At 39.2% G+C, this 23,633-nt stretch overlaps 1 protein-coding gene across 3 annotated transcripts in view; it reads right to left on the bottom strand.

The window, feature by feature from the left end:
* RASSF8 (Ras association domain family member 8) overlaps positions 1 to 23,633 on the bottom strand; it is a 123,797-nt gene that overhangs the window by 80,322 nt on the left and 19,842 nt on the right. For 2 of the 3 annotated variants that reach the window (XM_024733458.1, XM_024733457.1), the window contains exon 2: positions 4,614 to 4,709. The exons of the other annotated variant lie outside the window; for it this stretch is intronic. The gene's annotated coding sequence lies outside the window, so the exon portion shown is untranslated. The remainder of the gene's footprint in view (positions 1 to 4,613; positions 4,710 to 23,633) is intronic. 3 annotated transcript variants of the gene reach the window in all.

Genomic DNA, 23,633 nt, shown 5'->3' with positions numbered 1-23,633 from the left:
TCTTAAGTAGTTCTTTACATATGGGTATTAACTTTAGTTATATATATGATAATATATATATACATTATATAGAATACTTTTTTGTGATTTGACATATGCAATTTTTAATCATTTTATTTTTAATGTAATTACATATATGAATCATTCCTTTTTAAATCTTTGCATCTGTATTTTAGTTTAACTTTCCCTAAACCCAAAATCAGATATTTATGAACATTCTCTTCTAGTATATTTATTACATTTTTATATTTATAATTTTTAATCAATAAGACATTCTTCTTGGCTTTCTATTCTGTTTCAAGTATTTGTCTACTTTATCAACATCATATTATTATTATTTTTTACAGTTGGAGAATATAGCCAATATTTTATAATAGCTTTAAATGGAGTATAATCTATAAAAAAAAATGAATCACTATACTGTACATCTGAAACTAACATAATATTCTAAATCAACTATACTTCAATAAAAAAATTCTCTCTGACTTCTGATAACTTGACTGTAATGTATCTTTCTGTGGATTTCTTTGGGATTATTTTATTTGGGATCCTTTTTTTGTGTGAATTTTTGAATTTTATTTATTTTTTTTATACAGCAGGTTCTTACTAGTTATCCATTTTATACATTAGTGTATATGTGTCAATCCCAATCTCCCATTTTAATTACTATCTTTATATAAATATGTTTTGGCTCTTATCTTATAAATACGAAATTCAGAATCACTGACCTGTGAAAATTTCCTGCTGAGATTTTCATTATATTAAACTTACAAATCAATATAAAGAGATCAAAAATAATTAATGAATTGTCTTCCATACTGAGTCTCTGCACCCTGAGAGAAAAGTTTAATGGTTTTCTTCCTAAATACCATTTGCATTTCTCACAAAGTTTAATCCTCAGCATACTTTTTGTTGCTACTATGAATGGGCTCCTTTTTTCTCACATTTTGGAACTAGTTATTATTACTATATACATCATGATATTTCCATTATTTACAATGGAACTTTACTACATTCTATTATTTTTAGTTCAGTGTCTTTGTGATTTTTTTCATGATCTACAAAGAATTTTATCCTCCTTTCCAATAGTTCTTTCTCTTACTCCTTTTTCTTTTCTTAATACACTAGCTAGATATTTCAAAGCTACGTTAGATTGTAGTGATGACAGCTGGTATGTTGCTAACTCTAACAGGAGATAAAATTTTTGTGTTTCACCATTATTAGTATTTTGGCTATTAATAGCTGGATCCCGATTTTGTTTATAAAATTATAGATACTTCCTATAAAATAGAAAGAGTAAATATCTCGAAACTGAGATAATGGGTGATTTTATTTTCCTTCACATTTTCACAGTTATCTAGGATTTCTAAATCTACCTTTCTATATTTTAGAATTCTATTGATTTATGTTTTTAAAAACATCATCCATTTGATTAAGTTTCTCAAACATATGTGGAAAAGATCTACAAAAGTATTATTACTTTTCAATTACAGGTAACTACAGTTAGATCCCATAACTGCTAATTTTGTATATATTTGTAAAATTAGACTAGCCACAAACACTTCCAATTTATTTTCCAAGTTTCCTAAAATGAATGGACACACACATCCTTAACTCACTATTTCTCTTAATGTTCCTTGCTTCAGGAGAACATTTTTAACTCCGAATAATCTTGGTTAGCAATCAGTATCTTGCAGAAGGCAAGAGAGGAGCAAACCCTAAAAAGTTTTCTCTTTAGAAATAACATTGTACTGTTCCTTGTAAAAGACAGCAAATCTAAAGATAACGTCTGGATACAAATTTCTCAAAGTAAACTTATTCTGCTAATAAAAATGATACTTCATCCTTTTTATTAAAATACATTCATGCTTATTAAGACTATAGTACGAGATGCCATAAAATAAAATATTAACAATTTGATATTAGGAAATTCATAACATTCCCAGATCAGAGTTCCATGAAAACCAGATTCTAATACTGTTAATATTAAGACTGGCATGTTAATAAATGTTTGTGGCAATCTCTTCAAGTCTTCATCAAATCCTGTTTCTTTCATATTTCGTTAAGTAACCACTATACTGAACCTGTCTTACCATCTGAAATAGTTTGAGATACATTATCAGAAAAATATATCAACTTCCAATACAAGCAGCTAAATTTTTCATTTTTACTCTACCAGGGAAGTTTCATAGTACTAAAAAATGCAAACTGCTACCCATTTTCTAAAAACAGAAATGAAATAATCAGGTCACAATAGATGGCTTCTTTCTTGGAGAGAAAAAAAAAAGATGATGATGAATGCAACTGGAATGTTTATTGTCACTGAAATTCTTCAGGCCTGGATTCCAAGTACATGTCTTGATGCAGGTTACTATGACAACTTAAATTACAGAAAATATCCCTCTTTCTATGAAGTTGTTTTCTCCACAAGGCCATTTCAAGCCTCCTAAAATCTGTATGCATGGATTACTTATAACAACAAAAAACATCTCTTCACAAGTTTTATTCAGAAATGCCCCCATCTAAACCCTTAAAACCAAGAACAAGCATATAAAAATAAATTCCATTAAACCTACATGGGACAGAAAACCTAACCTGAAAATACATGTACAAAGCTTAAAATATAAAATGTTGAGAGTACTCTGAAACTACTCCCCATTACCAGAAGCACAGGGTGTATTACCACCATATGCTTCATTACAGAAACTATGGGAAATCACTTGCAAGGCAGTTGTTAAAGAAGATTATAGAACTAAGCCTTGTTTACCATTATTTTCCCCTCACTAATGCTTTTTCCAGGAAAGTACCAGAAAAGGAGGGTGGGAGGATATTACAGTCCTATTTAGAAGAGAAAGAGAAACAAATAAGCAATCTGTAAAATCTAAACTTGTTTTACCTAATCTGTCTTTTACACAAAACATGGGCTTTATGGTTTGCTCTCACACAGCTTCAATTTTATAAACCTAACAAAAATGCCTTGTGATAACAGTGTGAATTATTCTCTATCCTCATTCTCTAAGAGAAGAATGGCTTGGGAATAATTGCATCACTATGGAGAAATGTGATTTAGTACAGATATTCTGATTTTAAGAGAGTAAAAATTTAAAGTAGCTCCTTAAAAAAAAAAAAAGGTAGTTTTACAATGTAGCAATACTAAGAATTTTCAATGCTGCTTTTGCTGCTCATCAAAGTTAACATAACTAAAAATTAAATGCTTCCTTTTGAAAGGCTTAGGGAACTCATATACCCTGTTGGTATGAGTAAACTGGCTCAGTATCCAGCATAGGCAAAAAAGTTTTGTAAGTTCAAACAAAGCTTTATTTAAAAAAGAAAAACAGAGCAGTACGCTAAATGCTAAAGGAGTCTCTGCTGTTGAAGTCAAGAATCAGACTGTTACCGAGCATTTGAGAATAGCAAAAAATGAAAACTCCTCGGCAGTAAACTCCAAGCAACTCATATACCCCTCTCCTACCTGTATTAGTAAATAGGTACTAGTGTTCCAAGAGAAACAAAATAACTGAAGTGTTCAAAGCTAAAACTAAAATTTCAGTGACTATCCAATCATGGAGGAGAACTTTGGTCAATGGAGCTACAGAATACATTTTTTCCTTATGCTTTTCTTCTTTTGACTGTATTACAAATAGCAGGGCTCAACTAGGATTTTTCAGCTCTCACATGGATGTCATGAAATCACCTTATTAGAATCAGACTATCTTTTATTCTCAACACTTGGAGACTTTTAGTCATGGTTTTCCCCTAATGCTCGAGCAACGTAGCAGAGTCCACAGGAGAACTGAACCAGTGAGGACATGAACTTGTGTTTTTAGGAATCCGCTCCTTCCACAGAGTCTAGCAATTACTAGAAGGCTCTAAGGGGAAATTAATTTATGTGAGACCTTCAAAATTCATCACCTGGGCAAAAATGCAAGCGCATAACTTTTGCAAGTGAGGGACTAAGGAATTTATGTGACAGCACACTGGTTGGTGCCCTTAAAGAGTTTATTCACCTGTAAAGTGTGAACCGTTTATTCATAAGTCATTCACTTACCACAAACAAGGTCAAATTATTTGCCCTCCTGAGACCAATAAGTCACTTTAATGTTCAAGAGACAAGAGACTATACACATCAAGCATACAAAAAGCAAGTGGAGAATAATTTAGTTGTATATTCCCTCCTCAAGGGATTTTGTGCCCCCTTTATTTAATGAAGCCTATTATTGACACTGTTAGAGATGGAAGCTCAAACTACAGGATATATTTCAGACTTACCAAGACCTTCTAACCTTTCACTGTTAGAAATACTCCACTGTTTTAAAAGAGGCTGCCGATCTGAGGCATTAGTAGAACAGTGCTCAGGAAGCCCAAGACTGGTGATACGCCAGTTTGCAAAATTTTGCCTCAGACGCCAAATTTGAATCTCGAATTTGTAACACAGTGGCAACTACTGCTAACTACACTTTGTACTTATTTAAATAAAGGGTTTATAAATGATGATTCACCAGTGAACACAATCTCTGAAAGTCTCCCAAGACTTTGAAAAGTTTTCTTAAAAAAGTCACTGTAAGTGATACGCTTATAGGATGTATGCAAGGAGTACAAATTTTCAGACTCACCTTGCCATGCTGGAGTCCCCAAGTGGGAGCAGTGTGAGGTAGTCTTGAGGAAGGGTAGAGCACCAGACAGGTATTCTAGGAGGAGCTACACAGCACCTGAAAAGGTACACAGTGTCCTTACAGTCCTGGCTAATTTTTATCTTAGAAATGCTACATCACCCCATTTTAACTTCTAATCAAAGAGCAAAATACACAAGCTTTTAGCTTCAAATGGTTTTTCCAAAACAATTTTTCCTCCCCTCTTGGGCCCTCTCCGCTAGTCATTTGAATTGCAGTACTTGTGGGGTAGATTTGTTTGGTTTGGTTTGAATTAGTATTTTTGTGCCTTCGAAAAAGGAATTTTAGTTGTTTCTTTAAAAGGTTATTTGATGGGCCCGTGGTGTTCTAGGAAAGACTTTGTGCCTTCTTTTTCTCCTGACCAAAGTTCCCTGCAATACCACAATAATTTCTTGAAAGCAGTTTAGCAGTTAGACATTTGGAAAATTGCCTAAAGCCAGGGCCTAAAAATGAAGTTGAAGTTGAAGAGAACTCAGGTTTTCAGTCTTAAAAAATAAAAACAAAAACATGCCGCATTCTTCCTTGATGAGTACAACTGACAACCATTGGCTAGCCTAAGAAAGAGGGTAACTTGGCACCAGTTCTTTTGACCATTCTATTGCATGATACTGTGAGAATGTGAAACTCTGCCATGACATTAGTTATAAAGAAAGCCAAAGAAAGAAATCTTGGCCACAAGACAGGAATTGACGCAATTCTTATGTCTGCCACATTCAGACTATGCCCTTAATGCAGATGTTTCTGCATTTATTTATAGAAAGGTTTACTTTAGTAACAAGACCATCTTCCATTAACCATATTTTTTTAATATACCAAGACACTGAACTACTTTTATTATGAATAGGAAACACCACCCCCAAAAGTGAACAATTCTTAAGTTCTTAGCTATGAAATAATATGAAATATCAAATTAGAAATAGTGTAAGGGGATTTCCCTGGTGGTGCAGTGGTTAAGACTCCATGCTCCCAATGCAGCGGGCCTGGGTTTGATTCCCGGTCAGGGAACTAGATCCCACATGCATGCCACAACTAAGGAGCCTGCGAGCCACAACTAAGACCCGGCACAACCAAATAAATAAATATTAAAAAAAAATAGTGTAAGGAGAAAGAACTGGTGGACCCCAAATGTGATGCAAGCTATCAGAAAATATATACATTGGTTGGATTCTTCTCTCACCATGGTGTGTCAGCTTAGATTTTTCTCCCTCTTTCTTAACTCTATAGTTCTTCCAGGCTACTTTGTAGCAATCTGAGTCTAAAGCATCACCTTCCACTGGAACCCAAAGGTCTAGGAGGAGCTTCAAGCTGTGACAAGACTCCCAATGGATTCATCTGAGGTTAACCCAACCTGGACCCTGGAGTCTTCTCAAACGTCCATTGATGAAAATTCCCAGGCAATTCCAGTTGCCTCTCAACCTATGCCTGAAGTATTAATAAAGAACCTCTGTAACTTGACGCTCAACCCTAGTATCAAATTGTCATTCATTCTACCAGAATGTCTACCTCAACCAACTGGGCAGTTACTTGGTGAAAACATACCCTATAGGAGAGGGGTGAGGACTGTGTTAACTGATCAGAGAGATAAGATGGAGGGGCTGATCCAATCTATTAAAAAAACGCTATGGCAAAGGAGTTCCTTGGTCTGACTCTCAAAGAGAACCACAGCAGAATGACACTGAGACTCTATCAAGAGAGCAAAGATTTAGATGTAGCTGTCGTTTTTGCCGGTTTCGTAGAGATCCTTCTGAGGATAATTTTTTTAAATTAATTAATCAGTTAATTATTTATTTATTTTTGGCTGCATTGGCTCTTTGTTGATGTGAGTGGGCTTGCTCTAGTTGTGGCAAGCGGGGGCTACTCTTCGTTGCGGTGCACGAGCTTCTCATTGTGGTGGCTTCTCTTGTTGCGGAGCATGGGCTCTAGGCACGCAGGCTTCAGTAGTTGTGGCACGCGGGCTCAGTAGTCATGGCTTGTGGGCTCTAGAGCCCAAGCTCAGTAGTTGTGGCACACGGGCTTAGCTGCTCCGTGGCATGTGGGAATCTTCCCGGACCAGGGCTCGAACCCGTGTCCCCTGCATTGGCAGGCGGGTTCTTAACCACTGTGCCACCAGGGAAGCCCTCTGAGGATAACTATGAGAATTATTACAACAATAAGTATTACAGTAATTATTATGACAGACACAGAGTTGAAGGAGCCATAAACCTTATTCTTGTACTATTTTTTCATGCTGGTAATTTTAGGATCATTATGAAGCAGCTTGGGAAAGACTGTGTACCAGTATTTTGATATCCTATAAGTTCTGTGATGTCTTTTTTTCTTGCATCTCTTTTCTACCTTAATACAGTAACTTACAAGGAATCTATGTAGCTTGCATTTGAATGACTTGAATATACTTTAGTTCCACTTTGTGAAACAAATTAACTTGTGTGGAAGGAAAGTGAAGAAGACGTTGGGTGACTTGGCCACAGCACTGTTAGAACAGCATGTTGAATTGTAACAAAAATTTTTGATGTGCTGTTTTGAAAAAAAAAAAAGAAAGAAAATATATACATATATACATTTCAAACACAACTGAGGAAGCGGGAAGTCAGTCCAAAGTTTTCCCTTCCAGAGCCGGGTTCTCCCTGCTCAGCTTCTACAGCCCTGGACGGAGACACTGTTTCCAAATCTGGTTACTAGACAAGTACTTCATATAAGTTAACAGTTGTTATAAAAATGCCATTCATTTCCAGATTACTTTTTCCATGGTGTCATAGCTGCAAGTGTAAAAGTGCATGAGTGCATGCTTCTAAGTTTTAAAAGAGAGAGAGTAGCAGTCACATTAAAATATTTTTCTAATGAAAATGAATAGGCTTTAAGCCAACTAGATACCATAGAATTCCTGTTTCATCCTCTTCTATTAGATGGGTTAGAGCCATCTGGCTTCAACTAGACCTACCTCCTAAAGAAGCTAGAAGACAGACACATTTGAAGCTGATGCACCTTTGGTAAAAGAGCCTGTCCACGGACCATTATATCATCCAAAACGTGAGGAAGGGTCAACTCTGCTGGCAGAGAGGACTGGCAGAGGACTGGGCGGCGAATTCAGAACCATGTGAGAAGAGGCGAAATAGACTAACCACCCTGATCCCCACCTTGGGCCTAGAAGCTATCTGGAATCCAGTTTGGTTGGCAAAGGGATTCTTATTTATCTAATTCAAAATTTCTTTTCCTATCCATCTTTTCTTCTTTAAAGCCTCACCACGCTTTTAAGTTTTGTTTTCAAGAAAGTTTTTTGGAAATGGGAAGTGGGCACCTGAAAAGTAGTTTCTAGAATTGACATAATCGTCATCTTCTTTTGTCCATAAGATAACGTTATCACTACCAGAGCCAGACACTTAAAGGCCAAGACGATTATGGTGCTCATTCCCTCATATATAATTCAAAGCGACACTAACTTACATATATGCTGACATTAAAATCTCTCCTTTTCAGGTTTTTATAACTGTAAAATTCTGGATGAGTCGAGGCTCTTTAGGATAGGACGGCACGTGTCCTAGTTCTGCCGGTGGCCTAGGAATGTGGGAAATGCCACCCCCGACAGGAAGGACTCAGTCCTCAGGACTCAGCTCTGATAAACCTCTCCTCACCTCTCTAGTCCCCAGTGAGGTCTCAATCGTCTCCCCAACAATTACTGCAACCATCCTAACTATTCAACCCATCGTCCACCCTTTAGCCAGACCACTTTAAAAAAGCAAACAAAAAAAGAACAAATCCTATCATTCTAGGGTTTTTAAAAGCCTCCACCAAAGAAGTTCAAACTTCTTTTGTTTGGCCCGTAACTGCAGTGACAATATTTTCCTCACTGCAAATACAGACGTAAGATCTGGCAACTGTGAGAGTACTCACAGAGGCGGTGAGAAAGCTGAGATTTAAACTGGGGTGCTCTCAGAGAGTGGACAATGTCCCGGCGCTCTACATGAGCCTCTCTGCATCCTCGCAGAGGATGCCGCTAGCTCATTTCCAGACACCCTCCCGAAGCCACCACATGACATGCCCAGCCTCACCCATGGCTCAGCTTCTCGGCCTCTAGCCCTCCTTCATGCTGGTGTCCCGTGCCGAGGCCCCACCAACTCACCCTCCAAGAGACTACCCAAAAGTCTCCCAGCCCCTGGAACCTTCCCTCATCCAAACTGATCATTGCAGGTACTGCCAAGTGGCTGGCCAACACTACTCACTGGCACTGCTTCCTAAACCCTCACAGCGTGATGAGGTAGGCAGGCTGTAATAAGGGAAGATCAGGAAAGAAAACTCAATAGAAAGGTTAAATAACTGGTCCAAGGTCATACAGCTAATAAGTAGGGGAGCCAGGAGCTGAACTTAGGCAAACGGACTTCAGAGCCCATGACCTTCAACAACCGACCTCACCATCTCCACTACGTATCTCTACTGTAATATTTAGCACAGATTATAACAAACTGTTGGCTCTGCTTGAGGGCAGAGACCTTTTGCACTGATATTGCCTAGCACATCAGAGGTGCTCAGTAAATGTCAACTGAGGGCTTGATGAATTCAGAGGGTTTTACAGAATGGTAACGGGTTGTTGAGAGGTGCTGAGCTTATCATCAGTGAAAGCCCTGCCCAGCTAAACGATTTCTTTTACCTAGATATAATTCTATGACTACATCTCTGAAAAATAGGTATTATATAAGCAATTGAAATGGACCAATAATCAACTTATACCAACATGTGCAATTTGGGAAAAAAGGGATAAAAATTGGAAACCTCTACATTCCAATAATTATATTATTTTTGTTAAAGTTAAAATTAAGGTTATTTAAACATCCACTGGACATTTTTAAATATGTGTAAGGATCGGACATTCTCCTACTTTGGTAGCCAGCCTCCAAGATAATCCCCAAATATCCCTGCCTCCTGGTCTTCATATCCTTGTGTATTCTCCTCCCACATGAGTGGAGTTAACTTGTGGAGCCAGTAGGATATTGTGGAAATGATGTGTGACTTCCAGACTAGGTCATAAAAGACTATGCAGCTTCCACATTGCTCTCTGTGATCACTTATTCATGTTATACAGACATTCAAGCAGCCCTATGGAGAAATCCACGTGGTAAGGAACAGAGAGGCCTCCTGCCAATAACCAGTTCAAATTTGCCAGGCTTGTGAGCAAACCACCTTGGGAGTGGATCTTCTAGCCCCAGTCAAGACTTCCTGTGGACTACTTACAATACGGGAGGAAATCTGGGCTGCAACCTTATGAAAGATCCCGAGCCAGAGCTGCCCACCTAGGACATTCCTGGATTTCTAATCCAGAGAAACTAGGTGAGATAAAAAATGTTTATTGTTTTAAGTCCCTAAATTCAGGGCAACTTGTTTGCAGCTATAGATAACTAATATTTCTACTATCACCCACACAGCCTTTATTTAAATTAGTCTATAAGAATGCAAACAGAAGCTGTTGACGTAAATGAACACAATGTCAGGTTATTGCAACTCCTATACGCTGAGCACAAGCAAAACAGAATGACTAAGAACAACTCACGAGCAAAGTAAATTCCAGTTTCAAGAGGTGTTGCCTTTTTTTTTTTTTCATCAGTAAAGAATGCAGGCCCTTCATTTGCTTGTAGATGTCTCTTAATGGCTGCTGATTAATTGCTGGATATATTCTCTTCCTTCCTCCAAACTAGGCCCACCAGGATGGGTAATCAATGGACAGTAGGGTCATTTTTATTACTGTAGAAACCAGAAAAGAGCTTACTGCTCTGGCTGTTCAAGTCTCACAGGTGATATAAGAAAAAGTCTGAAGGTTTGGAGGAAGTTACTCTCTACTCTCCAAGGTGCCAGAAAAGTTCAAAAAGCACACTTCTTTCTTATTGAAAAGAGAAAACCATCTAAATATTCAACTCTAAATACCCAACTGTAAATAAAATGCGATAGCACATTTTCATAAGTATTCACAAAATAAATTAAAACCACAAATACAAAAATTGGAAAGAAGGGTAGGAACATTCAAAGTTTTTTTTTCTTCTTCGATACGAAAACTCACAGACATCGTACATCTCTGAATATAATTCAGCTCTGCTAAGAGCAACATACGATGGTAATAAGAAAAGTATCTTGGGTTTTACATATTCCATATGTAATGTTAAAGCCATAAAATGACTACAGAGACAATGAGGTAGATTTTCTGTGGAAATGAATCCATTATGATGCTATCAGCTAGATCAGTTTGTAAAGCAGAGGGCAATGGTAATAACAACAAAAAAATTCACTTTTAATAAACATTTACTAAGCCCTTACTACATTTAAAATACAGGAGAAATTATAAAGGTAAATAAGATATGTATTCCTTTCTATCAACTGTGCAATATTTGTGAGATGTAACTAATATCTAGATAATAATAATACCAAATAAATGTTTTGGAAGCACCAAAGAGACTTGAAAAAGAAAGCCTATAGTAGAGCTCATATCCTGGTGGATATTCAGGAAGGCTTTGTGAAATAAGTCATTATACCTGTAAATTTTCTGAGCTTTTTCATATTAATGTGTTAGAAGTCCCCAGATGACAAAGCTGAGATTCAGAAAGATTAGATGACTTGATTTGAACACAGTCCCTGCCCTTTAAGAAGTAATAATAGGCACACAGTAAATAAGTGCCTGGCCACACACTGTACAATCCAGCCACTATTCACAACCCTGTGAGGGTAAATCCTACAGTCCCCATTTGGCAGAAGAGGAAACTAAGATTTCAGAAAGATTTGGTTCCTTTCCAGGTTCACCTGATTTGAATTCAGGTGCACAAGATTTCAAAGATTCTGCTTTTTTCCTACCAGACTCCCATCCCAGGTTAGTTCACATAACCCAGGCAGGTCCTAAGTGTTCTCACTCTATTGCCCCTTCCCTTTCTGGCCTAATAAACTGATCCATAAACCATAGGAATTCAAATGCATCCTTGTTACTTTAGTCTTCTGATTTGTTATTAAATGTCATACAGGAACTCAGAAGAATAACAAAGGAGAAGGATACCGACAAGCAAAGGACATGATCAATTGTCTTTTAAACAGCTGAGCAATCATTTTTCTTTAGGCCAATTTGAGAAATGCATTTTATAAACTTTACCAATGCATTTTACAAATGCATTTTATAAACTTTACCAAGACAAGCTATCCAATGATTACTTTCCCCTGGATAACACGTTCATATCCCACACACCAGAGACCTGTTTTCAGAGGATGAACTATAGAGTTTGGATAAAGTATTCACCAAATTATCTAGGTGTCTTTACTGAAGATCTTTTACTCCAACTGGAGTTGGCAAAAACCCAAACACACTGTTAAATGCATATAGATTAAAGACAAACATAACCACACTAACAGAAGCTGTGTTTCCCTATAGAACACTTATCAGACAAACGTGATACTGGGACATATTAAAGAAAGGAACAGTATGATCCTTGGTGTGGTCCAGTGATTAGGACAGAACACATGGCTGGGCCAAAGTTTTAAGAGAAAACATCAAACTGATAGAAATGTTACGAAGGAAAAAGACCTGAAGAATGGAAAAGGAAGCAGAAGCAGGCTCCTTCTGCAAAGGAGACATAATAAAGCTGTCTTTACTGCTGCTCAGAACGTACAAGGCTCTGCAAAGGCATAGTGAGTTTGCAGAAGAATTTAGGCGGAATCGCTACACCCCTCTGAAAAAGCTGCCTTCTGAGATTGGGAAAAACACAAAGAAGTTAATTGGCTTGTAATTTAAATGAAGTAAACTACAAAGGTTAAAAAAAAAAAGAAAAAAAAGCCCCGATAAGGTTGTGAACAGCCCTTCGGCACATACAATTTCTCTAAACAAACTGAAAGGATTCTTCGGAGGTTTCCACGCTGTTCTGTGTTATTTGTTAGACCCACTCCCCTACTGCACCATGGAATTATGTCTCGTTTCTTCTTTATAGTCCCATCACCTAGCACCAAATCTGGCACACTCAATAAATGAGGATGAAGGGAAGGCCAGGAGGAGGGTCTAGAGAAAGCAGGAATTTGACATGCTATTTCCTGAGGTGGCAATGCAGGCAGCTGGCTGACAAATTTCTCCCTTCCTTTTCTCCCTACAAGGAAGGACTGGATCGGGGTGGGGGTAGGTGGGAGGGGGTTATTTTTTAAATGAAAGAAAACAATTGTTAATTAGTAAACAAACTTGTGGCTTTTTATTTTTGCATTAACACAAATGAAATCTCAAATGTTGATTTCAGCCACCACTCCCCAATCACCCTGGAAATTTTTCTAAATACTACAGATTGCTCTAGTTAACCTCTTCTTAGCTTATCAGATTTGATTATCCAGCTTTATTGCTCTCAATTAACCATCTGTTCAATACTGTTACCAAACAACAAGAAAAATCCCAAGACTGCTTTTAAAGACCTGACAGTTCTGACTGGAAGGTTCTCTGCCTGGACGTTTTAAACTTTCTCCCATTTTTTTTCCTAATGGTCTCAAAAGAACTCATTTTAAAAAGACCCTGCCATAAAGAAGAGTGAGTTCAAATATGAGGGATTTCTTTTTTAAATAACACGAATTAGTTTCAAGTGACAATGATTTTCATTCTCCATTTAAAATGAGAGTTGGTAGAAAATTTTTAGCATATGTTTAAAAGGCAAAAAATAGAGAGCAAGGAATATTTTACTATTAAAATTGAAAATTACTATAGTATGTCGGCATGTTCAAGCATGCTTTGAATAATTATCTAATTTCCTAAATTGCACTATTTCATGATTATGTTAATCTTGAATAAATGTCCTCATTTCGGTGAAAAGAAAAGCATAAGCAACAAAGCTACCTTAAGCTGAAGAAAAGAGTATCCTTATGTTTAAACATTACTTATGCCAGGCACTTGTGCAGATCACACTTTACCTATTTCTGAAACCTTATCTTTTCCTGCCTTAGTGTTTTAGGGAAGGGACGTCCTCAGATCATTTCTGGAATTACAGCCTCCCACAGTTTTTGGTCCATTTCTGGTGTACTCTCTCCCCTTGCTGAAAGCATATGGTATTGACTGCAATGCTGTGTTAATAATGTCCTCTTTGGCTCCAGGCTCATCAAAAGAAAGCTGAGAGGTAAGACTGCACAGATCACATGACATATCGTTGATTCGGTTCATACCATGTTCTCCTTCGTACCAGCTCACTGCCTAGTGATGGACCCCCAGGTACAGGAAATATGGCAGAAACACACAAGGGTCACAAGGGGGGAAATGGCAATAAAGAAGGGAAAATTATTAAAGCCAACGGAAGTGGCAGCAAGTAACAAAGAACTTCATCAGGATTGTGAGAAGCCAATGACCACAGGATACGATAGGTCAGGCACGAGGGAAACTCACGGAAGAAGCTAATGGATGTCTGATCTCCGCACAATTTAGAAAGAAACTGGGTTAAGAGGAGCGGGCAGCAGAGGTACTCACAGAAGAGGCAAGTTGCCCTGGCATGACTCAGAAGCCGGCACAGTCTGCACCTCATAGGCCCCAAAGGGCATGTGGAAGCCAGGAGTCTCAATGGTCCAGCTGACCCAAGAAACATGAGGTCATCCACACAGTGGACCATGGCTCCACAGAGAAAACTGGCCTCGTCCTCTACACGTTCTGGAGGTAGCACAGACCACGTCCTAATCCCAGCTCTGCTGAAGTGACTTTGGAACAGTCATAACCTCCTTGAGCCTCAGTTTCTCATCTGCAGAGCAAGCTCTTAGGACTAAGTGCAGCTGTGTGTCTTTTAATTGGCAACATCTCAATGGCCCTGGAAGATGCAGGATCCTGGAGGAGGATGACCTGACGTATGCAAATCATCAAGGCTACTCCTACCTTCTCCGTGCGGAGAGAACCCAACTTGGGATGCTGGGGAAACCAGACTGGATGTAGCTACCTCACCCCCTTCAGACTGAGGGCAGGCTCTGCTACAGGGCCACAGAGACCAGGAGAACTGCTTGCCATAAGCCAGAGTCAGGAAAACATTTCTCTAAACACGTCAGTTTGTAGCCTTTTCTATGTGCCAGGCCACTGTTCTAAGTACTTTATGCATACGAATTCATTTACTTCTCAGAACAATCCCTCGTTTTCTGATGAGGCAAGAGACTTGAGGTAGTCAGATAACTTATGTCCCCCAGCCAGCAAACAGCAGAGTGGCTGTACATGTGCCCAGCCCTGCTACTGCAGTCTGTGCTCCTAACCTCCCCCAAACACTGCCTCTAGCCAGGACTCGGCGAGCTGGCTCTCCTGACAGGAAGGCCTTCTCTCCCCCAAATACCGAGTTCAGCCATCCTTCCCTAAGTTCCACATCAGTAAGATGGGGTAAGACCACTTTCTTCCCAATGGAACAGAATATTTTTATGTGAAAATGACTAACAAACGTATGAAAAGATGCTCGACAGCATATGTCATCAGGGAAATGCAAATTAATACGATGGGATCCACTACACACCTATTAGAATGGCCCAAATCCAGAACACTGACAACACCAGATGCTGGTAAGACTGTGGAACAGCAGGAACTCATTCATTGCTGGTGGACTGCAAGATGACACAGTCACTTTGGAAGCCAGTTTGGTGGTTTCTTATAAAACTAGACATACTCTTACCATACAATCCAGCAACTGCTCTCCTTGGTATTTACCCAAAGGTGTTAAAAACTTATGTCCACACAAAACCTGCACATGGATATTTGCAGCAGCTTCATTCATAACTGCCAACACTTGAAAGCAACCACGATGTCCTCCAATAGATGAATGGATAAATAAACTATATCCAGACAATGGAATACTATTCAGCACTAAAAAGAAATGAGCTAATGAGCCATGAAAAGACACAGAAGAAACATAAATGCCTATTACTAAGTGAAAGAGCCAATCTGAAAAGGCTATACACTGTATAATTCCAAGTATATGACATGGAAGAAAAGGCAAAACTATGGAGACAGTAAAAAGATTAGGGATTGCCAGGGGTTAGGAGAGAGGGAGGGGTGAACAGGCAGAGCATAGAGGACTTTTAGGGCAGTGAAAATACTTGGTATGAGGCTATAATGGTGGATACCTATCATTATTAGTATGTCATTTGGATACGTCTGTCCAGACAGAATGTACAATACCAAAAGTGAACTGCAATGTAAACTATGGGCTTTGGGTGATAAAGATGTGTTACTGTAGGTTAATCAGTTGTAACAAATGTACCACTCTGGTGAGGAATGTTGATAATGGGGAGGCTATGCGTGTGAGGGGGGCAGAGGGTAAATGGGAAATCTTAACTCCCCCTTAGTTTTACTGCAAACCTAAAACTGCTCTAAAAAAATTGTCTTAAATGCCCAACAACAGCTAGCACATTGCAGACACTCAGTAATTGCTAATTTACTCCTTTACTTCAAGTAATCATTACCTAGACAAAGGCCACAATCTGCCCAGCCCTCCATGTTTTTATCTAGCTAAGGCCCTGGTCAAACTGATTCCCTGCACAGCCAAAGAGCAAACCCTGGACTGAGCCTGCCTCTCCCCAAAAGGCTCCAAACTAAATTACCCGTGTGTGTGTGTGTGTGTGTCCCTGCGATGGACACAACCTGAGTCTAGAGCTGCCCTCAGGAGCTATGGACAGCAGAGGGCTTGCCTGACCCAGCAATGAAAGATCCCGTTTCTGAGCTGTTATTTGGTATATTACACCATGCCACAGGGTCCACAATGACAGCATTTGACAGAAAAACACAAAGCCTTTAGCAAACTACAGAACAACTGTGGGACTTTTTTGGGAACGCCTTTCTGCACAGTGCAGCAAAAGCACATTACCCTGCGAGTTTACAGACCAGAGTTCACTTCCCACTTCTACCAGCCAACAGACTGGGGGAGAACAAAACTCCCCACACTCAGAATCCACGTGATCTGCATCTGAAAAATGAAAGGCTCAGGACCACGTTTACACCACTACCCTGGATGTTTTCCTCTGGACATATTCCAGTTTGCTAATGTTCATAAAATTTGGCCCCCAAAACTAAAGATGCCTTTCCAAAAATGGCCTGATCAGCACAAAAGATTTATTACCTGTGTTGATCCCGCCTTGGCTTTTTTTAAAATTAAATTATTTTCATTGAATGTTAAACAGGTACAAAATATAAAGAATTACCAAGGAACACTCGTGTATCCACAAGCAATTTTACAAAGAAAAACTAAATTACTAACACCTCTGAAGCTCCTTTTGATTCTTCTTTATCCACTCCCTCATCCTCCACTAACAGGTAACAACGCTCCTAAATTCTGTGTGTACACTTGCCTTTTAAAAAACAGCCTAATCACATGTTCGTGTATCCCTAAACAATATACTATTTAGTTTGCTCAAATCTCTGAACCTCATATAAATGGAATCAGACTGTATACGATCTTTTTTGCAACCTGCTTTTTCCACTCAACATTATGTTGATGTCTGAATCAGTGATCCATTCATTTTCAAAGCTGGGAAAAGGGCTGACATGCACAGGTGTGGGCTGAGGCTGGCTGTTTCCGGGCAGCATCCACTCTGACGGGGTGGTGCCCATGCTGTATTGGTTGTTCATCATTTTCAGTATCACCCCAGTCCTACAGTACTCCACTGTATAAACCACACCACAGGGAATTCCCTGGCAATCCAGCGGTTAGGACTCTGCACTTTCACTGCTGAGGACCTGGGTTCAGTCCCTGGTTGGGAAACTAAGATCCCCACAAGCCGCGCAACGAGGTCAAAAACAAAAAAAACACCACACCATAGTTATGTTTTATACAATCGATGTTTTGTTTTCTTCCAGATTTTTTTGTGGTGGGCCACATAAAGTGCTATGAATAGTGGTGGCCAAATGCTAGGTTGTAGAGTATCCATATTTTCAACTTGATTAAAATCAGTTATCTTCAAAACTTTGGTCATGACCATGTGGTTCATAAAATTTCCTAGATTAAATCCAACTTTTTTTTTTTTAATGAAAAAGAGTAAATTAGAAAGAAAAAATAGCACAGAACACTACCCTTAGGAGGATATGATCAGTTTCTCAAAACTTTGGCTTAAATTACACACATGTGTCATATGTATACACATGTCAGTAAATGAATTCCTTACTATAGGTCACAGTCAAAAAGCTCAGAACTGTCTTACAGTTGACTCATTCTCTCTTTGCCTATGTCAAAATTTACCATTAAGCTTGTTTGCTGATTTTTAAATTCCAATTATATATTTAATTTCTCAAAGCTCTATTTAGTTTTTTCAGACCTCCTTTGTCATTTTTATATTCACTTGCTATTTACTCACATTTTTAACCTCATTTCTTTCTTTTATTTTTTTTTTGTGGTACGCGGGCCTCTCACTGTTGTGGCCTCTTCTGTTGCGGAGCACAGGCTCCGGACGCGCAGGCTCAGCGGCCATGGCTCACGGGCCCAGCCGCTCCGCGGCATGTGGGATCTTCCCGGACCGGGACACGAACCCGCGTCCCCTGCATTGGCAGGCGGACTCTTAACCACTGCGCCACCAGGAAAGCCCTAACCTTCTCATTTCTTTGAAACGAAGTCATTTTACATTCTCTGTCTGACAACTACATCTGAGATCACTACGTGTCTAATTCTGTTGCTACTATTTTGGCTCGTTCTATTCATGATACTTTGCTTTACTTGTCTGTTTTATAATTTTTGACTCTGAGTTAAATTTTCTTGTAGTGATATATTTTGAACTCTTTGAGGCCTGGGTTAAAGCAAGATTCCTCCAGAAAGAATCTGCACCTGCTTCTGCCTTGGGGTACTATGCTGGAACCACTTTACAACTATATGCATTTGCCCCTTTTCTGGCCTACCCAGGTAGGTCTGAATTAGGACCTGCATGAATGTTGGTTATTGGTTATGAAATATCAGATAGGCAGTTTTCCTTAGAATCGCTGGGGGCTGGGAGGACATGAGGGGAAAAGTAGTATTTCTAGTTTTAACACTACACTATGAAAGTAGCCTTTAGGTGGTCCCACATTTATGTGGAGACATCTTCTATTAAACTTTTTTCCCTAGCATGGACTCTGGGCTTTGTCTCCTGTCTCCAAAGCAATAGGAGACCAAGGAAATCAAAACACACATTTGCTGAATTCAGCAAGTGTTCTCATATTGGATGTTTTGCTTACCTCTCTGAGTTCTCACTTTCACTTTCAGGCCAATGTTTCTTTCTTGCCATTTAAAGCCATATTTTATATAATTTACCTAGCATTTTTATTTCTAGTTTGTGGTGGAAGAGTAGTTTAGAGTGTCTAGTCTCACAAACCACCAGAAATGAAAGTTTGTGCTAACTTTTAAACAGTCAATACTTCCTATTAGCTTATACTGAGCTCATGTTCAAAAAAACCCCATTAGGTCTTCTGCATATGAGCTGTGCTAAGTTTCCTCATTCCTGTACTTGCATAACTGCTATTATTTTGAATCTAAATGCAGAAATTCATATTCTGACCCGTTAAATTTAGTCTTAATGTTTCAGCCCTTATTTTAAGCCATTAAAATCTTTCTGAATTCTCAATCTGTCATTTTCAGATTTTATCTACATCTTCAAACTTTTTCATTCACAAACTTGATTAACATACTTACTATATATTTATTCCAAGTTGAAAAAGATGTGGGATATCATATTATTCAGCATGTGATTCACTATAAAAATGATTTCTGAAAAAAAATGATACATCCGGAAAGCGGCACCCAGTATCTCCAATTTTATACAATAAAAGATGTTTGCCCGGAAATGTGCTTTTCTAAAATCAATGTTTTATTACCTTTTGCTAAGTGTCCCTTAAGGACGATTATGAAGAATTTTTAGTATAGATCCTTGACTATGCCGCCATCACATACCACAAATTAAATGTGATACAGACGTGAGAGTAGGTTAAAGTTAACGAGGAGGATGCCTTTGAAAGCTATGATGTAGAAATAATCAATCACGCTTTAAATGGTGCTGACAAGTAAAAACCCTGACAGCAACAGCAAAGATCCTTCAGGGAAGGCTGACAGAGTCACTCTGAGGTGAAGATGCCTTTGCTTCAGTGATTAATTTTATTTTACAAGAAGCAGCAAAGCCATCCAGCACACTTGCCTCATTCCACCTTTATGAGAAAGGGACCAGCAACTAAAAAACACATTAATGTTATATAGGGTGACCAAATAATTTATCATCCAGGACAAAATGTCCTATTATTATGCCGAAACAAGAGGAGTGAAGCAGGACTGACCCAGGACAGAATTCACCCTAACAATATATATCTTTTACCTTTTAATAAAGCAACTGCCTCAGTATTTCCTTATACCGCCCGCAGAGACATTAAAAAGTGCTCATCCACCACTTATTTTCTACTGGACAAAATCTAAATTTATAGGCTAATATGCTAATAATGTCCTTCAACACCCCCTCCCAACTATTATGTTTAGTATACTGTTTGTTAAAGTAGGCAGTTTGATATCCTTCATTCTTAAAGTGAGTTTTAAAGGAATTTATGCCATCTAAAAAATTCACTGAATTGAAATATCTCATTCCATGAATCTTTTTAAAAAATCAGCTTGAATTTAAATTATTCTTGCAATGAGATAATCCTGACAGTCCAACATTTACATCCCCTGTGGTGCAAAACTTAAATGAGGACATTTATAAGTACCGCCCTTGCCCTGGCTCAGCCCGGGCAGCGGCTGCAAAGGCTCCTCAGGTAGCCAAGGAGCCCTCTCTCACAAGCCTAGGAGCTCAGTGCTGCCTCCGCCCCACTCCCACCAGCTAACGGAGGCCAGTGATCAAGGCTGCAAAGCACAAAGCCACCTTCTAGTTCGTGGGGTTTTTTTTGGGGGGGTGGGGCAAAGTAGTGGTTTTCTTTTTTTTAAGGATGGAAATCACCCCCAAATTCCAGACATATGGCTTCTCTGAAGAAACCTGAAGATCTGTCGAACACTGGTTCCGCCACACGTCCTAAGGGCAGTAACCAGCTGGGGGGAGGGTACCCGCCCCCCTCAGGTTAGTCACATGCTCTCTAATTTGCCACGGTCCTAACCACTCATCTTGACACCAAACCCACTCTTCCCCTTAATGCCACCTGCCTGACCGCTGTAATGACTGCAAATCCCTGCCATAAAGTGCCTGCAAATAAACACGCACCCACACAGACAGAGAAGGGTAACTTACACAAGACCGGGGCACCGGGCACCCAGAGCCCCCGGCGCCAACCAGCCAGTCTGCCAGCCGGTCCACCTGAGCTCTCATCCTTCGCTCACTGCAGGCTCTCCCTCACCTCTGCTGCTTCCCCGTGTGTTGGCTTCATTCTCTCAGACCAGCTTCCCCCACTGGGCGTTTAGTCAACTTTCCGTAGTTTAAGAAATCTCTCCAAAGCTGTTTTCTCATTTGTTAAATGAGTAAATTTACCTTGCAGAATTGTGAAGATTAACGAAAATGTGGGTAAAGGACCCTGCACATGATAACCATTTAGTTCATGGTTCTTACTATTATTTAGGTCAATAAACCCTAAAGTAAAAACAATAGTGAGCCACTGTATTAAAACAACTTTTGTAAATCAACCACACTTCAGTAAAAAAAAAATTTTTAAACCCCACAACTTTGTTTTATGGAATTTATTGAGTTTAAAAAAGTTATAATTTGCTTGCTTTTAAAGAACAGATAACAAAACTACTATATAAATAAGAAAGAATAAACTCAGTTATATCACATAACCACATAATGGAGAGAGGGCACCTGTGGCACAGAAGGAAAGTCACTCCGAAGGGCCGGCAAGATTTCCAGAACGATTTTTTTGCTGATTTCCCCATTCTCCTCATTTAGGCAACAATTTCATTTCTCGTAAGGTGCTTTTAAGGAAAGCACAGAAATGATTATGGAAGAAGAGTCTTTCCCACCCATTACAGAAAGCATAATGGTTGCTGCATTTTTTAACCAAAAATACTGACCATGTTGCTGTGTATATGTGTTTGCTTTTTTCTTAAAATAGAATACGCGAGGGAAGTCTTTGGTTTTTCTTTCTCTAAAGAGAATGCTGTATATAATTATGAGTAATAGAGCATACTGACCCACCTAGCCAAAACAAATAACAACAACAAAACGTTCACATTTGTGGGCTGAATACCTTGTTATGACAAACTCGCTGGAGACTTAAAGACATGGCATGTTAGCTTAAATCGGTTTTCAACCATGGGGGGGAGGGTACTTAGAAAATCTGATAAAAACAGAAAGAAGTAGACCTAAGACTGAAATCCAGCTTCTCATACCTGTTTTTTTAAACCACCACTCTGAAGTGTGCCAGTGTGAACCTCAGTTTAAGGGTCATCTTCTCCAAGAGGCCTTTCCTCATTCTCCTCTCCCACCTCCAATAACGAAAACTGGCCCCTGCCTTCCTGTGTCCTGACTCCACCACAGCAATGGAAACTACATGTGTTGTTGACCCATCCTCCCAACAAGCCTTGTAAGATTTCCGCAATGCGAGGGACTGTGTCTGTATCACCATCACCCAACACGGGACAAGGAACACATAAGCACAGACCTCTCTCCTCTGCAGCAAAGCTTCAGCGTGGAACGGCAGTTAAAATCTACAGTGCTGGAGCCACGCTTGGGTTAGAATCCTAGCTCTGCCCCACTCTCCACTCTTCCCACCCATATGAGTTTGGGCAAATTATTCTGTGCCTCAATTTTGGCATAGACCAAAATGGGAGGAGAAAAGTACAGATTCTATAAGGTGGTTGTGAGATTTAAATGAATTAATGCATCTTAAGTGCTTAGGACCAGGCACATCAGATACATTATAAATAAAATTACCATTATTATTTAAAAATCAGCCTACATTTCCTCAGACTCCTCAACTCAATGCTACCTCACTCTTCTGTGGGAAGATCACAAAGGACCTCCTCATTGCGAAAAGTCAAGCCCTTATCCTACTTGGCTTCCATCTTCAGCTTCAATACTGCTGGCCAGCTCTTTGTCCTTGAGGCTTTCTCCTTCGCTTTTGGGAGGGCAGTGCTCTCATTCTTTCTCTCTGACTTATCAGCCTTCCTGGGCCAGCTGTTAGAGCTCCCCGCTACCTGACTCTCTTCTTTACCTGCTTCCAGGACAAGCTTATCTGTTAATTGTTCTTCAACTACTACCACATGTGTTAACTACCACCACATGTTGGTAAGCAGAATGGAAAATTCAATATACTTTTAGTTTTGGGGATAGCTATAGATTATAGCTACATATAGGCTAAATTTGAATGAAAATTTAGAAAAAAAATATACATGCATGCCATTGTCTCACATCTATTCCACAGGTAATATATCCAACCTATCCCCCAAAATCATCTATATCAAGTTTAACTACCAAACTGCATCTACCACATACTTGAATGTGTAAATATTTGCACAGAGCATTCACCAGGCTGTACCTTGTTTAAAGTGTTTGTACGTATGGGTGGGTGTGAAAACCTTAGCTTTACCTCAGTAGTAACAGAAATGTTTAAATCTTTAGCCCTCTTTTTTTTTAGAAAATTACACCTGAGATTCACTCAGTCTTCAGGCTGTATGAAGTTGATATAGCGCAAACAAGCACTGCGCAGATATAACACACACATGTCCTACGCACGCTGCATTAATTTGGGCAAAGCCCACTTTCTACATTTTGTCAAGACTATTCTCTAATCAAATTCATGTGCCTGCTAACAAGCACATTTCTCTGTTTTACTGAAAAGAGTACACAAATAGTAATGTAACCTTCCAAGATACCTCAACAGCCTAGATGTGCCTGAACATCTATAATACACTTTTGGAACCATTTCAGTGAGCAGCCTGTGATAGTCTGTGACAGTGCTTAGGCTAGGCACTAACCTTGATGGGAGTAGGAGTGCACTGTCCAGGGCAGGTCTGGTGGGCTCCAACCAGGAAGCCCATACTTGAGAGGTGGTTACGACAGACAAATGCTTTGGGGACCCTTTGCTCATTACCT

Source organism: Neophocaena asiaeorientalis, unplaced genomic scaffold (assembly GCF_003031525.2).
Source record: "Neophocaena asiaeorientalis asiaeorientalis breed wild unplaced genomic scaffold, Neophocaena_asiaeorientalis_V1.1 scaffold150, whole genome shotgun sequence".
In the NCBI taxonomy this organism is placed as follows: Eukaryota; Metazoa; Chordata; class Mammalia; order Artiodactyla; family Phocoenidae; genus Neophocaena; species Neophocaena asiaeorientalis.
Note: the sequence above shows the minus strand (reverse complement) of the source record. Positions and strands in the feature narration are given on the sequence as shown.